The sequence below is a fragment of the Anser anser genome (genome assembly GCF_964211835.1).
Source record: "Anser anser genome assembly, chromosome: 9".
NCBI classification, from domain to species: Eukaryota; Metazoa; Chordata; class Aves; order Anseriformes; family Anatidae; genus Anser; species Anser anser.
In genome coordinates, this window is record NC_139729.1 from 7,766,766 (window position 1) to 7,786,702 (window position 19,937).

Genomic DNA, 19,937 nt, shown 5'->3' on the forward strand with positions numbered 1-19,937 from the left:
GTCAGCCTGATGGGTTATCTCGATAAATGCCTGCAAAACTATACTGTTACTTGGTGCAAAAGTTTCTTGTTTGACAGTTTAGATGTAGAGACTTCTAGCTTGTTCCTTTTCCTTTTAAACTAAGTACCTGGTAACATCTTAAGTCATGAAAATGTTCTCCTTACACTAACAGATGGACTCTGGTAGTTAGCAGCTGAACTGCAGTGATAATACTGCACCAGTCAGAACACGGATCACGGGAGGGAGTGCAATCGCACCAAATATCCCTTCATATGAACCCCTTGATCTTGTTAGGGAGATTCTCTGGTTGCATGAATTGACTTTAATGAGATTTTTTTTCTGTCAGCTTCAATAGGTGCACTGGGCCCTAAAAGGAGTTGAATGTGGTTTTTAAGACGTTTTACTTAGCAAGGGATTGTTATTTAACTTTTAAATCATCAAATATGTCTATGGGCATTTTCTCAGGAAAGTTTCTAGCTAAATTCTCTTACTGTTATATAGAAGCAAAACGTCTCTCATCATGCTGAATGTGGCAAATCCTAAGAGGAGGTTACATATATCTCTCCATTGGTCAAAGTTGCAGATATCTTAGTAATATTTCTCTATTATTTAGGTCATGTTACCAGCAATATGAAAGATAACTCTTTGTCCTAGATCAAAAGACTGACTATACTTTGTGTTTCTTTTGTGTCACGGGGTGTTGCTCTGTCAGACTGCAGTTTGAAATACTGCATTAACACAATGTTTCTCTCTTTAATCTTAAGGTGATGTCCTTGTCAAGTATTCAGTTTTAAATATCATCTCTTTTACCTAAGTATTTTTGCTGTGATGGGTTAAAAGAGGTTAAAAAAAAAAAAAAAGAAAAAAAAAAAAGAGAACCCATAGTTTAAAGTGTTGTATGCATTCTTAGGCTTTTTTTTTTTAAAAAAAATTTCTTTGACTGATGTTATAGAATATCAAATAAATGGCTAGAGGAGGTTTATTATTTTATGCAGGAATTTATATCAAATTTCTGCTTCACATGTCAATATGTAGATGTGTACACGGTCTTAGATCTTTTAATGGCACCTTTGTTAACATATCTTCTGAATTTGATTGCTGTTTTCATACATCCACTTGAAACCCACATACGCTTTCTAAACTAAAAAGATTAATTATTACTACCAAACATTACTATTAGCAGGGATAACTGGGGAAGGTGTAGTTCATGTCCTTTTGGAAAGGGAGGAAGGATTTTGTTTTGTTTTTAAATAACAATGGCAAATTCTGTTCCCTGCTGTCAGAGAATTCTATTAAGAGTAAATCAGAAAACAAATGGAAGAGACAGAAAGGAAAGCAAAAGGAGAAAGGAAGCAAAAAAGGAAGGAGAAAAGGAAAAAAAAAAAAAAAGAGGAAAAATGTTCAAGGCACTGAAAGTGGAACTTGACATCTAAATCTTAAGTCCCACAAGTAAGTTTAATTCTTCCTATTCTCCATGCATGCCTCCAGCCATGAGAATGATTCTGTTCACTGAAATATTTCAGGCTCGTACAATTCCTGCTTTTGTGTATGACTATGACTGCCTTGCTCTTGCCAGAGGTTAGCATCTTGGAAACCTGTACTTCAGGCAGATCAGGATCTTTGTTTTCGTTCTAAGCATTTCTCTGTCTGTGTCCTCTAGGGAGCTTGTTATGCTTGCAACACATAACAAATACTCCAGAACTGGGAACCACACAAAAGATGGTGACAGTGATCTCTTCCATACAAAGATATTGTAGGAGCATGAGTTAAATGTAACTGGTAGGTATTTCACCTGCTATATGTAAAGTAGAAACTGTTTTCAGACTAAGAATCAGAAATCATTTTTTTCAAGACTAGGTGAGTGCCCTTATGCACTCAGCTGTAGAAGCAACACTCACTTTCCTGCTCTCTTTTTCTTGACTTTACAATGCAAAGTGGCATGACTTTAGAAAGGACTGTGCGGACAGAACACTGCATCGTAACCTGGTTTGCTGATCTCCAAAGGAAAAGGAGATACGGACTGAAGCTCTTCTGGGAGGACAGAACCGGAACGGAGTCTGTAATGTTCAGGTGAGTGCTGTGACCTCTAAAGCTCTGTGACCTCTTGGTGCTGTTCTAATACTGATGGTAATGGACTGTGTGCTAGATGATTGTGTGATAGGAATTCTGCCTGCGGTTGTACCTAAAGAAAAATTACACCCACAAGCAGAGACTAGTGGGACTGTGGAACTGTTTTAGCTTTAGTTTACTGTACACCAAGTTGGGCACAGACTATTGCTTTACAGAGGAAAGGGCAAAGCATCAACCACTATAATACTTTGGTGTCTCTGTCTGCCAGCTGGTGTTATGAACTATAACAGATGATGGCACATCCTTAATATTCTTTGACAGTACAATATTTTTACTTAGACTGTCTATTCCAGAATGATGCTTCTCTGATAGAATGGCCAGTCAATCTCACAGTGTGATAGAAAACAGATGTAAGATTAGGATGCAAAGTAGTTTTCCAGATACTTGGTCTCAGCATGCTGTACAACCCAGCCCTAGAGTTAACCAGCCAAGTGCTGACACATGTCTTGTAGCAAAATATCACTCACAGCCACAGTTCAAAGGCCTTGCTACCCTCCAGGGCAATTAATACAGCATCACATTCAATGGTGCTTGAACCAAATCCATCGAATTCTCAGGGGAGGACTAACAAAGCAATCTCAAAGCTCAGACATGAGCAGCATGCTGCTGCAGCTAAAGTTTCAGTCCTGAAGAATGCAATTCTTCCTTAAGAATGCTTGTGTGACAATGCATTATAAAGAGTTGATTCTTCTGCCCTTGAAATTTGTGACAATACTCTTATTAACTTTACTAAATAAAAGTTCAAACTCCAGATGTGGATCTCCACTTTCCAAATTATTTGTCCCAAGGGGTAGCTCCAAATGGCCTTCCCTAAGTATTGGGAGGTGGGCTTTTGAATTAGAATTTTAAACACAGTTTAGAATAAATAAATGAAAAATTCATACTGCACTTTTTTCTTTTTTTAATGAAGTTGTATGTATACATTCAACATTTGCATTGGTAATACTAACAGCTAACCATAGTAGCTTTTGCTATTTCAAGTAAGTACCTGAAGCGATCACATTTCATTTTAGAAATTATGGCCAGGTTTGAATAGTAATGCTTGCATTATGCAGCATTTATTCAACTAATAGTGCCATTGAAAGTATTGAGGCATCTCATAGTATAATTTAGTACTTGGTGTGAACACGATTTGATAGCCACCTTGTACCTGGGACATCTGAAATTAACTATGCCTATTATGTAATTGTGTCATGCTATAGAGTGCAGGGAATAACAACAAGTGGCTCTTAATTCCTGATTTCATTTCAGCAGTTCCTACTTCGATTTCTATTTATTAGTGTATGAATGCTGTGCTCCCACTGTTCCTTCTATTGTGGTTATGATAGTTCAGAAAGAAATAAGACCTATGTGTAGATGTGCTTTACACTCTGCTGAACATAACTTGAATATTGAATTGAATATTTTTATTCAGGCAGTCCTTGGGAATTCCCAGACTGGTCATAACCAACAGAAAACAATACGTAACCCAAGTTCCATTGTAATTAACAGTAGCATATGAAAATGAACAAACAGACGAGTGAAATTTTAGTGCTTTTACTATTTAAGAAAATAATTATTTTAGCGATAGGTTCATGCTCTGTGTTTTGTCTTTAAGGAGTGCAATTCTTATGAAGGCATGTCTGCATCCTGTCCTAAAAATAAGTGCTTATGGCAGTCAGTTTATTACCAATTTGCATGCCTGCATTTATTTATTTATTTAAATGGATAAATCATTTATAGATGAGAAAGATGGCATAGACATAGACAAAGATGGCTTTTTCAGACCTCTTACAACACAGGTAATAGGATTTCAGAAACCAAATTCGAAAATATATATAGCATATTTAGCTTTGGCAGTAAAGGAATGAGGGTGATATGAAGTAATAGCTAAAGAAGAGAGATTTTTGGGATTTTTTTGGAAGTTAATTACGTCTTTGAATACACACGGGTATTAGGAAGATCTTTCTCTTTATATTTGCAGATTATATGGTCCTTCAAATCTAGGAGTATTGCATATAAATGATTTAAGTATTGTAAAGTGTCTTTTCTAATAAGCATAGCCAAGGTTGTTGGATAAAATCCTTTAAATAAACTATATGTGTGTGTTTATATATATACATATATTTACCCAAAGCATGCCTGATGAGTTCTAGGGGGATATTTTCTGCTATTTTCTCTTTTTAAAGACACCAGCTTGTCAAAAGATATTGATGCTTGTCAAAATTTTATCATGATAGAAAAATTGTATAAAAATATATGAAGATGCAATCAAAAGAAACAATGCAAACTTGCTTGGGATCGTTATTAAAAAATTGATTTCAGCTGACTTTTTACTTCAAATTTAGAAATGGTACAAAGTGAGGCGAAAAAAATGCAGAGGAAAATGTTGAAATAGATGGCTTAATATTTTGAAACTCTGCTATAAATTTAATAAAGGAATTTTCTTATTTCAAAAAGGAAAGGTATTTGAAATTAAAAAAAAAAAAATCAGTTTTGAAACAAGAAAACAGAATATTCCTGAGCTGTTTTAGTTCTCCTGTGTTTGGGCTGTGGCTACCTTAGCTTAACAGTGACAGAAATAGCATTTGTCCTATGTAAGGGGAGGTGAACTTTGTATATTCTGCAGCTCTTTCATCAAAAAACCTACTTCACTTTAACATCCTTTTTTTCCTTTTTTTTTTTTTTTTTTGGTAAGTGTGTAAAGAGAATATGTTACCAGCTAAGCAGTGCCTGAACAATCGTCTTGCCTTTCATATACTGTACTTCCTCCAGATCAGAGTGGGAGCATCGTGGAGAAGCAATCTGGGGGAATTTGGGAAGGTAATGGTTGCCATCTGTAGTGCATCTTTTCTATAAATGAGTATTTTGAGCTTTTGTGCTGCTAGTTAAGCAACGTCAACCATGCCTGATCACTCTAAAACAATACTTTGAGGATCTGTAGTCAAGTGCTTATCGATTCTTCACTCTCAGAAGTCAAACATAAAGCAATGCAAAAAGAATTTTTTATAATGACTAATGTAAATCAAATAGCTGATTTGTTAGAAACTATTTGGAGGAAGTCTTTTTTTTTTTTTTTTGCAGTATTAAATCATATTGAGGTAGATTTTACAGCAATGCCTATAGGTGGTCAAAGAGTTTAGAAATTTTTGTTGTATTTATTCTTAAAAAAACTAGCCCTGAAATTCTTCAAAAATAAAATTAAAAAAGTCATGATTCAAAATCTAAAACTGCATTTTTTTTTTTTTTTGGTTTTGGTTTGTGTATTCTCCTGCAATCCCTGCAACTGACTCTGTTTAATAAGCCTCTGATGCCTCTTTTTTTTTAATACGATTTTTCTTTTATTGCTCATATCTCTTTTATTGCTGCTCTCTAGATCAAAGGCATAGGAAGAAAAGAAAAATGGTGACTGAGAATGATGTCTGCAATCTTCCACATTTTCTTCCACACACTGGCATTATTTTTCTAAATGTTTCTACCTTGATTCAATGCAGTAGTTACCCATGATAATTCTAAGAGTCATTGTAGACAATTCTTCACCACCCTGGGTATCCCAACCTCTCATATGTTTATAAAGTTAGGGCTTTGGCAACCCTAGTGATAAAAATTCAAAACAAATATAATTGAGATTATAAATACATTTCAGTTACTTTCTTTAAATATTATTTGCCATCTGGCTATACAAGCTAGTAAAGCTTATATATTTTTAAAATTTTCTTTTGAAACTCTGAAAGCTGGACATGACTGTTTTTCTAAAAGAATGCTAAATTATCATGTTTACTGGCACTGATGATTTTAGATAACCACCAAACATTATGGGAAATAGTACCCTGCTTGAGATATAGTAGCCTGCTTCCACATATTCATGTGTTGAATTTAATAAACCTTGTGCCTAATGCTGGGCATATCTGTCCAGGATGAAATGTAACTCCCAGACAGCACGTGGATGAGTTATCTTGTAAGCTCTTAAAATTACCTTCAGAATTTCATTTGTTATTCTTGGGAAAAGGTATTGCCCTAAGGTATAGTGCTGTAGAGGTATACAACATATGTATACTTTCAGCAAGTGATTTCTCAGATTGTACAATTTTTTTTTTTGTGTGTGTGTGTGTCAGGATACATTAACTCCAGGCAAACAGAGACCTTCTGCCTTATATGTGAATTTACACAGGCTGGTGGTAGTTGTGGCTGCAGTTCTCACAAGGAGTGGCTTTATTTTGCTGTAGATATTAGCACAAACTTCTCCATTGTGCTGTGATGTGCTTTCTCTTCCATTTCTTCCCATGCCAAGCCTCTTTCTCATCCACAGGTTTGTCCTCTTTCTATAGCAATATATTTATTAATGCAATGTGAGACTATTGATAGTATAATTCTGTTTGGTAACGACTGCGTAGCTGAATATCATCTTCTGTTAATCTGCCAGTAATTATCCTTGTGGAGTTGAGAAATAGTAAAAGTATGTTTAAACGTTGGATGGGTCTGGAAGATGTAATTTTAAGGTGAAATCACATATCACCTAAATTCTGTTTGAAGATACAAACTTAATAGAAAAAAAAGAGTCAGTGCACAACTTGGTTTAGATTTTATAAACTCTTTAAAAATGATTGCTGTGTTTTCCTCTGATTGTCAGCATACACATTGTCACGAGTACTTGTAATAGAAAAATGGATAAATTTATGTAATTCTGCAGCACTGCATCTTTTTCAAAGAAATGTGGAAAACTTTCAGAAGCGTTATTTCAACAGAGCAGTTCATTTCTATAGAAAGTTGTATTTAGTTGGTCAGATCTATGAAAAACCATGGATTTTGACGTCTAGTAACAGTCTGAGTTATCTTCTAACTAAATAAAGCAACCTGTTTTAGGCTTGACCTCATTTTCATGTATACATTAGGAAAGCCAGTGATTGTAAACACAGATGGTCTAACACATCATGTCATGCTGTTGCCCTTGTGTTGGAACAGGGCTAAATCTTGCATTGAGAATGAGGATTTTTATGTTAAACAAAGCACTTAATTAAGAACAGATTTCAATATTTAATGACTACACAGTAGCTTATTAAAATGTTTGCACTAGTGTTTATGATGTTTGGTGGATTAAATACCGATATATTTGTTAACTGTAGAATACACTAGCACTACTATTCCATGGAATCCAAGCCTTACTTCAGCAATGTTACAGAGGCTCCCTAGCCTAGAAAAACAGATTTAATCCTTGTGCATTGGGGACAATGTTTGGAGAACTTTACATAATTTGAGAAGCAAGATAAATCTAGAGGGTACAAGGGGAATCTGAATGAATGATTCAATGATCTTTCTCAGGGGATTGCTACATCCTTAAATTGGAAACAACTGGGTAAAATCTCTCTGCTTCCAGCCTAACAGCATCTTCACTATTTAGAATTTTGGGGATTGAAGGCATCTGTAGAGACTCACAGAGCCACACTAGGATGTACATATGTTCAAAGTCTAACTTCTTTTTCCCCCTTGGAGCCATGGGTAGTTTCTTTTTTTGAGATTAGGGTACCAAACTCATGCAGTTTTCTACATTCAAAGCAGAAGTGCACAGTTGCAATGTAATAGATGGCCTTTTAACTTAGAGTTGGTGGGTTCTTTGAGTGTCTCTCCCTCTTTTAAGCTGTGGGCAAGAGAATTGAACATAAACCTCATTTCCTTTTCCTGCAACACATACCTTGTCTTGGTGTATGGTGAAGATCCATTACTGTGTTTTCATGCTATTGGCTTGTTAAGTAGTAAAAACAGAAGACCCCATCTTTCCTCTGCTTCAGATGAAAATATTTCAACATTTCTTTTCTTTTCTAGCAGCTCATTTAAGAATGATAAACAAACATCTCATCACTCTTTTCCTTTGGGACCTTTTCCTCCAGATGAAAGAAAAAAACTCCACCATTCAGTTCCCCCGTACTTCTCCTGGGAAAGTCATTGAGGTTTCAAACTCATGCATGTGGTATAGTACGTACATACTTAATGCTTTGGCCCTGCGAGAGTTCTTACCAATTTATACTTCCATCTGCAATAAGTTATGACCACCTGCATCAGCTCAACTGTGCTGCTGATGTGAGAGCCCTCCTCCATTCCTGCTGCCTTCCCAGATTGTCATTTACAGAGAGAGTCTAGATAGTGCCTTTAGAAATGGAAGTCAGGCTGCTACTCATGGCTTTCCATGAGAAATATGGTTAATCAAGGGAACTATCCCAGAAGAATGAGTTAACCTTTGGGAAAAAATGTGACCTACTGGTGATTAATTAAAGAAAAAGAAGCATCAATGTTTGTAGTCTGACTTTTTAGAGGCTACTCAGAGAGCTGTGCACAATGTCATAGTTCCTTATGAGAAGTTCCTCACTCAAGGTTTTTGCATGCCCTGATGGTAGAGCTGCTGGATGGGGCCTCTGTCAACAAACTGGGTAATAATTACTCATCATTCATATTTCTAATTAAATCTAAATTAAATGTACATTTGGAACAGCTTAAAATAAGATTACAGCTTTTTGTCACCAAAAGTTAACATATCATAAAATATGCATTTTAAATCTCTACAGTAAGGAGTTCAACATTTAATGGAATGATGATTTTGGACAGCAGCAAAAGTTTGTCATTGAATTCACGAATGATTACTAAATTCAGCAATATTATAATTCTCTTCAGAGTGCTTTAGATTTTCTTAATTTCTATTTCCTGGAGTTAGATATGTCTTTGCATTTGATAATTCCACCTGTCTTATATTCAAATGAGTAAAACACATTTTTGCTGCTTAGTATGAAATCTTATTTTTTGCATGTCCACTATGTCTGCCATACACAAATCTCAAAGACCTTTGATATTAGTGATGCAGCTTTGTAGCATCCTAACAAATAGACAGCATCACTATCCACATCTATATCACTATCCACAACAATAAGAGAAGTCAGGCAGAGAGAATTTCAATAACTTAACTAAGCAAGTTAAACAATAAACAAGCTAGTGATAAATTCAGGAAGAGAATGCAGAGCCATTCTTTCCTGAGGAGATCTAATCTTTCTTTAAATTATTTTTTCTCCAGCAAATAATTCCCCAAGAAATGTAATTTCAATCATTTTGAAATGATTTGTGACTTTGACTAGAATTTATACAATGATTTTATCTAAGTGATGGAAAAAAAAAAAGATGGGCCTGACTCCTAATAGTTGAAACAAGAATTTAGTGAGGATTATTGTATTATTATTTATTTATTTATTACATCTTTTACTTAGGATTATTTTTCAGTATGTCCACCTTGGGGAAAGGTAAGGCCTCTTCCTCCTCTTTGTGTAAGCAGGGGGGGAAGGATGGCTGTGGTACCTCTTGCGCAGTACCCTAAAGCAGGGGAGAAGGATGCATGCCTGAAGGCCTCGTAATAAGGTTCCTGGCCCTTCAGACAGGCAGCACAAATTAATCTTGCTATTCTGCTCTTGTGCTATTATGTAAAAGTAGGACAACAGTGGTTTTTTTTTTTTTTTCTGGCTTAGTCCTTTGCTGCTTTCATTTTCCAAAAAGACTTTCCAAAAAGGTCTGAATGGGCTGGCTTTGAAATATTGTTAATGAAATAGATAGACTAAGCTCTGGAAAGCTGGAGTGAAGTGTTTAAACTCTGCCAAGCTGAGGAGAAAAAGAAATATAGCTTTTTGGTTGATTGTTCTATAAGGAAAAATGAGGTTAATTTTCACAGAATCACAGAATGGGAGGGGTTGGAAGAGACCTCTGAAGATCAGCTAGTCCAACCCCCCTGCCTTCATTTTGTTAACTGAATGCATTTTTTTCTTTTTTTCTTAAAAAAAAAAAAATCTTTACAAATGGTTTAATTCCCAGGGTTTAATTGTACATGTTTTCTTCTATGTACAGGCTGTATTCCCCTACAGCTTTACCTGGTTGCATTATCCTTAGGAGCATACGCTAGGGTCCTGTGAGTTGTTTTTGTTATTACTTCTATAAGAGCAACAATAAAATATTTGATTTATGTCACCTCATTGGGCCAGATTATTCTGCAGAAGTATAAATCACTGTCATCTCCAGGTACATCTGGAAGGATGAGTCAAATCTTATGCTCCACCTCCTTGCAATCTCGAATCCTTACTCAAAAACAGCATTGTCAATAATACTTTGTGGATAACTTTAGCCAAGACATTTGGAAAATTGATTTAACTCTTTTAAAAGGAATGAGAGAATGGCAAGTTTGCCTTATTGTCCTATAGATATTTGGTATATTACATAATATACCAAATATGCACAACTTGAAGTAAATTCATAAAGTTGCACCGTCCATTTATCCCTAATGGTATGGCTAATCATTGAAGCCATTAAATATTTTCCCTATTTATACTGGTCCTGTTGTGAGATCTCAGCTTGATTTCCAGACCTTGCAGATTAGTACAAGGTTATTGAGGTATGTATGAATTACTTTGGAAATCTAATTATTTTCTCCTGCTGAAATAGTAGAACATACTGCAGTGGTGAAATTGGGGAGCACTTCACCGCAGGTAATTTAACAGATTTTTAACTCCTTTCTCTGTGCAAATATTTTAGGCATCTTTCTCTGCAAATTACTTGCCTGCATAAAATTATTTAGTTCAGTGTGAACAAGTTCAGGTGAGCTGATTTTTAACAATCTGCTCCAAGTAGAACATTTTTGATATTGGTGGGTTTTTTGTTTGTTTGTTTTAGTGCCCCCCCCCCCCCCCCCCCCCGAAGACTGCCTGACAATCTGTTCTTTTCTAATTCAGTAGTGTGAATGTTTTTGTACGGCGGCTTTGTTCTCTTAGGCTAAGGGAGAAAGAATGACAAAAAGTAAGATAGTAGTAGTAGTAGTAAAGTAGTAGCAGAGTTCCTGTAAATTTGACATTAAGATTTCTTCCTGGCACTATTATAAGTAAAAGTACTGGGCATATGGGCCCAGTGTTCAAAATTTCCTAATCTTTTTCTTACCACTTGAGGAAGATATGACTTAGGTTTACTGTCTTTCAGGAAACCTGATATTCCTTTCTCTGCTGTCGTACTTATGCAATCTGATTGCATGTGTATTCATTCACATGAACTTGTTTTTGTCGGATCTTTGTCTAATTTGCTTATTTGTCTAGTTCAAAGTGCCTGAATTTGGACATGGATATAATTTTGTTAATACTTGTAGTACCAGATCAGCAGCGCAAGCTATTTCACATAAATGCCTTTCTGAATGCTTCCTTATTGAGAATAACCGATATATTTTAAAGTGTATTTTCCCCATCTCAAACTGAATAAAACTGGTTTCTTGGGCCTTATGAGCAACCTGAAATGAATTCACTTACCTTCCTCTTTACAGGCTATGTTGCAGTGCTTTATTTTGGCATAGTAGTTCCTTCTCCACTGCTTGTGAGAGTATTTGCACTCTCCATTTTTGTGGTAGCAGTTCCCATGAAAGTTGAAAATGACAGACACTAATAGGAGATAGTGGCAAGAAAATGTCAGGGTTCAGAGTGAATATTATTTTGGCCTAATGAATTTTGAGAGAATCATAGAATGGTTTAGATTGGAAGGGACCTCAAAGACCATCTAGTCTCCCTAGAGACATCACACTTTTCACTAGATCAGGTTGCCCAAAGCCCCATCCAAGCAGTTCCAGGGATGGGACATCCATAACTTCTCTTGGCAGCCTGTTCCTCTGTTTCACTGCCCGTGTTGTGAAGAATTTCTTCCTTATATCTAACCTAAACCTACCCTTTTTTAGTTTAAAACCATTACTCCTTGTCCTGTTAGATAACACACTCTGCAAAAGAGTCCCTTCCCAGCTTTTGTGTAGGCCCCCTTTAGATACTGGAAGGCTGCTCTAAGGTCTTCATGGAGCCTTTTCTTCTCCAGGCTGAACAACCCCAACTTTCTCAGCCTTTCTTCATAGGATAGGTGCTCCCACCCCCTGTTTGTCCTTGTGGCTCTCTTCTGGACTTGCCCCAACAGGTCCATGTCTTTTTTTATGCTGTGGGCGCTAGAGCTGAGTGCAATACTCCAGGTAGGGTCTTGTGAGACCAGAGCAGAGGGGGAGAATCACCTCCCTCAACCTTGTAGCTGCGCTTCTTTTGATGCAGCCCAGGGTGTGGTTGGCTTTCTGTGCTGCAAAAACACATTGCTGGTCATGTCAAATTTTGCATCCACTTGTACCCTCAAGTTCTGCTCCACAGAGCTGCTCTCTATCCACTAGTTGCCCAGCTTGTATTCACGTTTGGGATTACGTAGACCCAGATGCAGGACCTTACATTTGACCTTGTTGAACTTCATGAGGTTCACGCTGGCCCTCCCCTTGAGCCTGTCAAGGTCCCTCTGGGTGGCAACCCTTCCCTCCAGTGTGTTGACCGCACCGCTATGAACTTTAAATTATGCCTTGGGGCTACATCTCTTGTTGAAATCTTGGTGCTAAAAAGAAATCAGGTATTCAAAAAAGCCACTTGAATTACTCTCAAGAATATGAACAGAGGCAAGAAGTAACTAAGTTGTGAAGGGTCTTGGAGGGAACTTGGATGTTAGGTGGAACTGTTAGGACGATGGTGGAGATTTAACAGACATCACAAGGTAATGGGCTGTATCTACTGAATGGGTGTTTAATGTAGTCTTTAGGATGGTAGTGTTAGTAACTGCTTGAGGCGCTACTTGACAAGGAAACACTGGAAAAACAGAAATATCACCACTTCCATGCTGTGATTATGTAGTCTTTTGCAGTTTAGAGGTTAGTAGTTTGGGAAATAACTTGGGAAAGTTTTTTGGTCAGGTTTATTAGAAATGCCTTTGCACATGACAGAATCACAGTGTGAAAATATGAGTCTTTTGGACTACCTTACAGAGACCAGATCAGTAGTTAGTGAAAAAATGGATGAATATTATGTTTATACTATGATCACAAGAGTGACTGTTTATCTTGCCTCAAGTGACTTACAATTTGAATACACTGTCCAAAAAAGTTTTGTTTCCATTTCGTAGAGTAGAAATAGATGTTCAGAATGGAGGGATTTGCACTTAAAGTTCAGGCAGGATAATGGCGGCATAGTTGGGAAGTGAACTGAGATCCTTGTTCCTAGAGTAGGGTCTTATCTGCCAGGCTGTTCTCTCAGTGTCTGTAGGTCCTTCACTGATGCAGGTAAATGTTATGGTATGAAATACAATTCAGCTGATTTACACCAATGTGAAACTGACCTTTGAATTTTTGTCATCTTATAAGAATCTGATTATCCACTTCAAATATGTTTTGATTTCTTAGTACAAGGACTTAATCCAGAAGAGAGCATGTCTATTGCAGATTAAAATTCATCTTGCTTCATTCTGTATTTGCTCTACTGAGTAATAAGGTTATACAGAAAGAATGCTACTTTTTTTTTTTTTTAACTTTTATTAATGATATAACGCTTGGGTAGGTATTTGGATTCCATGCCTGTGCTGTATGTTTCTGGCATCTGTTAACCCTGTTAAGCTTATATAGTGTGTCATCCTGTAAGATACATGTTTATGGGATGGGGAAAAATGAATAAAAACACTGCAAAATTAATTGCAGAACTATGTTCACTGAATAGAATTGATAATGAAAGACATGATGTGGAAAGAAAAGTTAATGAAGAAAAAGACGATAGCAGAATGACATTTCAAAAGAGGTGAGATTTGGATTTTACCTGGATGGTTAAGAGTCAATTGCTGTTACTTTTTATGATTTGATGATATTGAGGTTCAGCTATATCAGATTTTTATAAATTGTCCACATCTTTGAAAATGCTGTAAATAAGTTTGAACTAGAGACATTGCTATATATATTTTGTAGTCTTTTGTAAAATAATGTATCATCTTACAGTGGTAGTCGGGAAAGGAGCAGACAAAATTCCAACTGAACTGGGGGGGGGAGCAAGAAGGCTTTTTTTTTTTTTTTTTTTAAAATAATGATCACCAGCCATATGCCATTTCTGGTGAACTCTTGATTCTCTGTCTTCTGGGAACAATATTTTTGTGGCATTTTGACATGTTTAGCTGATTCTTCACCCGACATTTCATTAATTCGTTGGTCTTGATTTTTCCCTTACAGGGATGAAAACTGAGAGCAGCGTACTGGTGTGCAGCTAGTGTGAGTGAGACTGGGTTTGAATTCAGTGACGGAATCCTCCTCCCAAACCTACTGCTCAAAACATACTAATGTGTCTTTTGGGAATCTGAGACTAGAGCTAGAGGTTGGCTAATAATACAATCTGCATAGTCTTCACGCATGTGTTAACAACTGTGCTATTCTAGCTCAAGATCTTGCACAAGAAAGTGGTGAACTTGACTGTAGAATTGATTTGGCTTGTAAAGAAACTGGCAAAAAAAACTTATTTTTAGCTAAATCATTTTCAGTTTTGGTTTGTTGGATGGCTGCCAAATTCTTATAATGGTCTGGTACAATGGGTAAAAGCCGGCATCAGGGATGCAAGACTGTCATTATTTTATGCTAACACTGCTGTGAAAAAGTTATTGTGAAAGGGGAGGAGGTGTCTTGAGGTGTTTTCCCTGTGTAGCTACTACTAGGTGCTAGGACAAGCCTGCAATACTCTTTTAAACTAAGTGGAAAATGCTTCCCTGGTCTGGAAACCAAGAAATCTTCCTCCTTTCTGTTTCTGAAATTATTTTTAAGAAATACTGTTTTTTTTTCTTTCTTTTTTCCCTCTCTAATCTTGAGTACTTTTATAATTATATCCTAAGTGTAATTTTTCTCTGCATCTCTACATTTCCCCCTCTGATATTTTGCGGCTGCACGTGATACATGTCAGGAACATGAAGAGATTCTTGTGGAAGAAAACAATGCACATAGCAATAGTGTTATATACTTCAGGGATTACCTAAATAGGTCAATCCTGACTGGGGTGAGGAGAACAAACTCAGTTTCTGGTGAGGAAAAAGAATTGTATTTCTTTCTGAGTAGTGAAATAGGATGGAAAAGAGAGGCTTTTCTGCTCTCTTGGATAGATATTGACATTAGACTTGAAAATGTAGTTAAACCTTTTGTTGAAAGTTTCTGGTGGTCCATGTGATCCTCTCTTTTTTCAATGTTAGAACAGGGTAGCTGGACCATAAATTGATGCAACTACACTAACGTAAAACTGGAATAACCTAATAGAGAAGGAGCACTCTGATTTTTTAAAATTATTATTTTTATTAGAGACTCTGTTTCACTGTGTGCTACTGACTAGTTCCAAGGTCAAATGCATCTAAAACTTGAGCTGTGAGATTTCCAGCTGTGTACTCTGTCTGTTCTAAACAGCAGATTCCCCATTCTGACTTCTATTAGATATAGAGTAGGTCTCTCATTTTTGATTGTCGTAGGAGTCACCATGAATATGCCCGTATTGTTTAATTATGTATTAAAAATATAGGCATTGCCTTTGATTATGGTATTGTTTTAAAAGGGAGATTACCAATTAGGAAGGGGACGACAGAGTTTGGCAATACCACAAAATGGGAAGCACTCAAATAAAACTTATCAAGATTTCTGGCTCCATTCGGAATAAGGCAGAATTTTCTTCACTGCAAATTGCTTCTCACTTAGATACTCTGCCAGCAGACAAAATTGGATTTTTTTTTTTTTTTAACAGCAGCCAAAGTATTGTATTTACATTATCCGAGTGCGCAATTAAGCCATTAAGCTGAAAGTTTCCGGGTTTGAGCATACAAGGAGAATATTTGAAAAGAGTTACAAAGTTCAAACAGTGCTAAGACACTATAGACTGATGCGTGCCATTAGAATGGGCTGAGCTCAGCCAGAAGGCTTTTACAGGTGATGTAGGAATATCAGATACTGCTGTTTCTACTGTCTTACTCTGAACCGTAAGAGACAGCATGCATCATGATCACAGGCAGAGCTTGCTTTTTGTCCAGGACCCTTTAAACGTATAAATGCTACACTTTTAAAACTGTAGGAAAATGGCAAACAAGTCATGGCATCAGCTGCCTTATACAGAGTTGCAAATCTGTGTACAAAGTCGTGCTTTTGAATTGCAGTTCTTCATCCTAGTATCTTCTTGCTGCTGCCTGTGGCCTTTACTACCACCAAATTACATGTCTGACTGCTGGGATGGCTGAAAGCCTCTTTCTTCTCCTCTCCTTCTTTGCCTGTTCTCTGTGGATGCCCTAGGGAGGGAGGAAGGAAATGGATTTTAAAATGAGGAAGGAGGCTAAGAGAAAAGTTCAGGAAATAGCAGCTTCCTCATATACAACTCTGTAGTGCTGGTCAATATTTTCATTAATGAATCAGGTGGTGGAATAGAAGAAGTGCTAGGCTTATGAAGAACTTGCAAGCTTATTATGTTTAAATTAGAAGTCAAGATATTCTGGAGAGTTGAAGATGTGACTTGGATAAGTCAAAATATTGTCCAGAAAGGAGAGGCAGAAGTTCAACGTTTAGGGAGAATTTATCAGCTGCTTCAGTACTGGGTGTTGGAATATGGGTATTACCAATTCTAAGGGAAAACATTTAGCTTGGAGTTATAGCTGATTATGAGTTGGGCTCAAGCCATGTATCTCGTGCTGCTGTGAATAAAGCACACATTACTGTAATGTGTAGCACAGCCTTTCTGTTATATCTTCTTATCTCATATTCAGCACAGTCTCAGCTGAGCATACAGTGTCCAATTCTGGCTGCTGCATCTTGTGAAGGATATGGAACAACTGGAGAGAGTGCAGAGGAGGGCAAAGAGAATGTTTAGTGACTTGAAACACAGAAACTTTCAGTAAACTGGGATTGTTCAGATAAGAGAAGATTGATTATCATTTATAAATGCAGAACAAGATGCTATAACAAGGGAGGGAATAACCTGCATTCCATATCTATCACCTGGGACAAGAAATTATAGATTTACATTGGAGAAAAAGGGATTTAGTTACTGAGTTAGAATAACCTCTCCTAAGGATAGTGGTGTACCAGAATAAATTATCATCAGAGGCTGTTGAGTCTCCATTACTCTGCAGAGGAAATCTTTAGGAACATAAAATACAGATCTGTCAGGAACGGCATAGGTATCATGGTTCTGTCTTGTGGAAGGGATGTATGGATTTCTCAATTCCACTAGAGGTACAGCCTTTGTTTTACATAAGTGCCTGTGATTTTTCTCAGCTGGCAGACAGATTAAGAAGTTGAGGCAGTGAGGATCATAGAACAATTCAGATTGGAAGGGACCTCAGGAGCTCTCTCATCCAACCCTCTGCTCAAAGCAGGGTCAGCTATGATATCAGACCTGATTACTCAGGGCTTTATCCATCTGGATCTTCAATACTTCCAAGGGCGATGATGGCACTAATAGCTACTTTTACCACTGAGCTGCCAGTGCCCCTTTCTGCCATCTGCTGCCCACCTGGTGAATATTATTCCTCTTCCCTGCCCCAGTGCAGTCGAACCCTGTGTCTCCTAGATTTCTTTAATTCCTGAATATGAAAGAGGCTTTGGCCCTTGCTCAGGATAACTGTGCAGGCACGTTATACCATGACACTGAGCAGAGAGCCCCTAACTGTGCATTCACTGAGGCCTAGATAGTGTCTTTGCAGAGACACTGTCCTTGACTTAGAAGTGAGATTTTCAGAGGAAATCTGGATAGTTCAGCCCAATAAACCACTGCTCTGCTTTAGGAAACCCCACACCCAAATAAATACAAGATTTCAAAGACAGATGTTTTTCTTTTCAACTGTTGTTTGTGATGTTTTAGGAGGCATTGGATTGAAAATAATGGTTGTGTTACATGAAACAGTTGAGAGAGTAATTCCGTGGAGAAGAACAAAGTAGAGGAAAGCAAGATAAACAGGTACCCAGGGAACCATTGGTAAGTTCAAGAAATGAATGTGAATTAGGACTTCATGACTGACTTATGTATCAAAGGGGGAATGACACATGTTTAAAAATATATATATATTTCTTAACTTCAGTGCTTATTCTTTGGTTTGTTCTCCAGTTACTTACATATTTTTTTCTAATTGTTCTGTAACAGTGTTGTTATGAGCAGATACACTTGCTAATAGATGGCTTAATCTAGCTTCCTCTGGAGACAAGGAAAGATTTCTATTGATTTCAGTGGGAAATGAATTAAGTCCATTTTCACTGAACTTGGCACAATTTTGCACTGCTTAGAGCTATTGTTCAGGAGACAGTATGTAACAGAAAAGATGGGAATTATTGTCTGATCATGTTGCCCAAAATGTGCTCTGAGCCAGATCCAACTTAGATTTGAGTTTGTATGAATTGTCCAACATGTCAAATCAGTTTCTTTGCTTTTCTTGCTACTATTCTGAGCCATTTTATGTTTACCTTTCCATCTGGGCCTTCAAGCTATATTGACCCTCAATTTGCTTGTGGCCTCAATGGTTTGTGGCCCTCAACTTGGGGATGCAGCTCTCATTGTGCCCAGCAATGGGTTTAATAAATACCATATGCCCTGATGATGTTTCCCTGTCCAGGCCAGTCCTGTTCTTTGTTTGGATGTTCTAGTTTCCTCCTTTAGCAGACTGCTGACTTGAAAATGTCCATGCAAATGGTCTCATTCTAGTGAGCACCAGCAATGGGGGCCTATTTCCTCTAACAGCTGGCCGTATGTCATTGTAAAATTGTAAATGCTCACAACTTTTGCTCTCAGTCCCAGGGGTTCCCCATTAAAATAATTTTGCATTCACTACCTGCCAACAGGGCCTGTAAGTGAGCCAGCAAAGCAGCAGATTAGGCATAACTATGAATTCTGAGTGGGGCAGAGGGGCTAGAGATTGAATTTTTAGCTGCAGAAAAATGGGCCTTTCATGTGAAACAAAAGTACCAAGTGCTCTGTGGGGCCTTTGTATTGAACTGTAGTTCACAATTAACACCTCTGCTGTTCTCTCACCATGGGAATAGAAATCCTCCAAAAAGTTGATTATATTAAGATTTGTCCTCCACGTTTTGGAGATCATCTTCCAGCCAGATACTCTTATTTCTTATTTCTGCAGGCAGAATAAGTCTTTGTGACTTTCTCTTTAAAAAGAAGCTGGGTATTAAATACACCATTCCAGCCTTTTCCCTAGGCTTGTAGTCAATGGATCTTGAGTTTTAATCCTTTCAGTTTTACAGACCTGCAGAAATAAGTAATGAGAGAAAAGCCTCTTGCATACTTTCACCTTTAAGAGCCCAACTTTTCAGTGTTATGAACAGACCAGTTGTGTAGTACAACAGATACTGTGGTCTTTCATCCTTTATAACAAGGAGGGAAAAAAGTCAACTAGATACTTGCAATGTGGAAGCATTTTCTAAGGAGTGAAGCTATCTTTCTACAGTGAATTTTTACCATAAGATTGTTTCAGTTCTTAATTATTACCAATCTCTTATCTTCCACTTTACTTCTATACCCTATGACTATGAGCATGGCAATTTGTTCTTTTTCTTTTTATGTGATTTGGTGGCACATATGTGTTTGTTTTTCTAGTAATAGACCATTTCTTTTAAACAGTTTCTACTTCTATTTCTCAGATGTTAACTTGGCCTACATGTTGATGATTGTCTGCTGATGTTGAAATGCCATGCCAGTGTATGTGTTTTGTTAAATTGGAATATTTATATTTTACTGTTAGGGGTTTTATGTAATAGGTACGGTATATTTTTGTTTGATGGAGAGATAGAGGACATGCCATCTTTTTACTATTGAAATTCACTTAATGTTGTACTGTGTCTTTTTTAGTGGTGTACATGCATAATCATTTGATACTAGAGAGCTGCTAAGCAAGAGATAATTGATTCCTATCTCAGTGTTCTGTAGCTTTATTAGACCTTACACCAGTACCTAAATATAGAAAGAATATTTTGTTGGTTAACA

General features: G+C 37.1%; 1 protein-coding gene across 2 annotated transcripts in view; it reads left to right on the forward strand.

Moving 5' to 3' along the window:
* Positions 1 to 19,937, forward strand: part of LOC310903943 (uncharacterized protein) — a 166,827-nt gene that overhangs the window by 44,585 nt on the left and 102,305 nt on the right. The window contains exons 1-5 of one of the 2 annotated variants that reach the window (XR_014587940.1): positions 244 to 1,449; positions 1,661 to 1,779; positions 1,936 to 2,070; positions 4,808 to 4,932; positions 5,486 to 7,073. The gene's annotated coding sequence lies outside the window, so the exon portion shown is untranslated. Of the gene's footprint in view, positions 1,450 to 1,660; positions 1,780 to 1,935; positions 2,071 to 4,807; positions 4,933 to 5,485; positions 7,074 to 19,937 lie in introns of those variants that run through there. The other variant, XR_014587939.1, reaches the window with a different exon arrangement.